This window comes from Seriola lalandi, unplaced genomic scaffold (assembly GCF_002814215.2).
Source record: "Seriola lalandi dorsalis isolate HSWRI2012SDOR001 ecotype SW California unplaced genomic scaffold, Sedor1 jcf7180002054576, whole genome shotgun sequence".
Classification (NCBI taxonomy): domain Eukaryota; kingdom Metazoa; phylum Chordata; class Actinopteri; order Carangiformes; family Carangidae; genus Seriola; species Seriola lalandi.
In genome coordinates, this window is record NW_019525129.1 from 445532 (window position 1) to 446481 (window position 950).

Consider the following 950-nt stretch of genomic DNA (forward strand, 5'->3'; position numbering starts at 1 on the left):
AGGGTAGGGGGGGTGAAAATGGCTACACTGGAAAAGTAGATAGTGAAAACCGAACTTTTAAAGATGAATGGACGGACCAATACATGTTCGTCCTGCCTGCAGCCACTTCTAAACCTGTGTGTCTCATATGCTGTGAAACTGTGGCGTTAATAAAAAGTAGCAACGTTAAGCGTCACTATGAGACCAAACACGGATCGTTTGATGAAACATACCCGCAGAAGTCCGCATGAGGGCAAGTAAGATTATGGAACTGAAAGCACAGTATGACCGTGTCCTCACACATGCATTTACAGGCCAGCAACGTGCAGATGAGTGCTCACTTAAGATTGCGTGGATTTTGGCGCAACACAAGAAACATTCAGCGATGGGACAGTGGAAGTGAAGGAGTGCTTTAATGCGGCTGCAGAGACTTTACTTGACAGTAAACAAAAAAACGACGTGTGAAAAAATCAAACCAATGCCACTGTCAGCTTCAACGACAACAAGAAAATCCGAACTATTAGCAGAGGATCGACTGGCACAGCTTGATGCAGCTGTTCAAAACACAGTATGCATATCCTTAGCCATTGATGAGTCCACAGATGTGACAGATAATGCCCAGCTTTTGGTGAATGTGAGATTTCTTCACAAAGAGAAGAAAGAGATGTGTGAGGACCTGTTGGTTTTAATGCCATAATACATGGTTAAAATAGGGGGTGGGCAGCTCAAAGGTCTTTTGTTTAAAAGAAGAAGAAGAAATTCAGTTACTTGAAATGTAGTAAAGACAACTACAGTAATGTTTTCCATTCAAGTGCCATACAAGTTCAGACTTATCAGTATGTTTAAAGTATATAACACTTGAAATTTGACAATAAATGACATAGAAAAGTACGTATGATGTTTTTTATTTACATCAGGGTGCACTATTTCGAGTGACAATATAAGATTCGGACCTTTGCTGGGAGGACATT

General features: G+C 40.8%; 1 protein-coding gene across 1 annotated transcript in view; it reads left to right on the top strand.

Annotated features, from left to right (window-relative positions):
* Positions 1-950, top strand: part of tmprss3a (transmembrane serine protease 3a) — a 19256-nt gene that overhangs the window by 14418 nt on the left and 3888 nt on the right. The window lies entirely within an intron of this gene.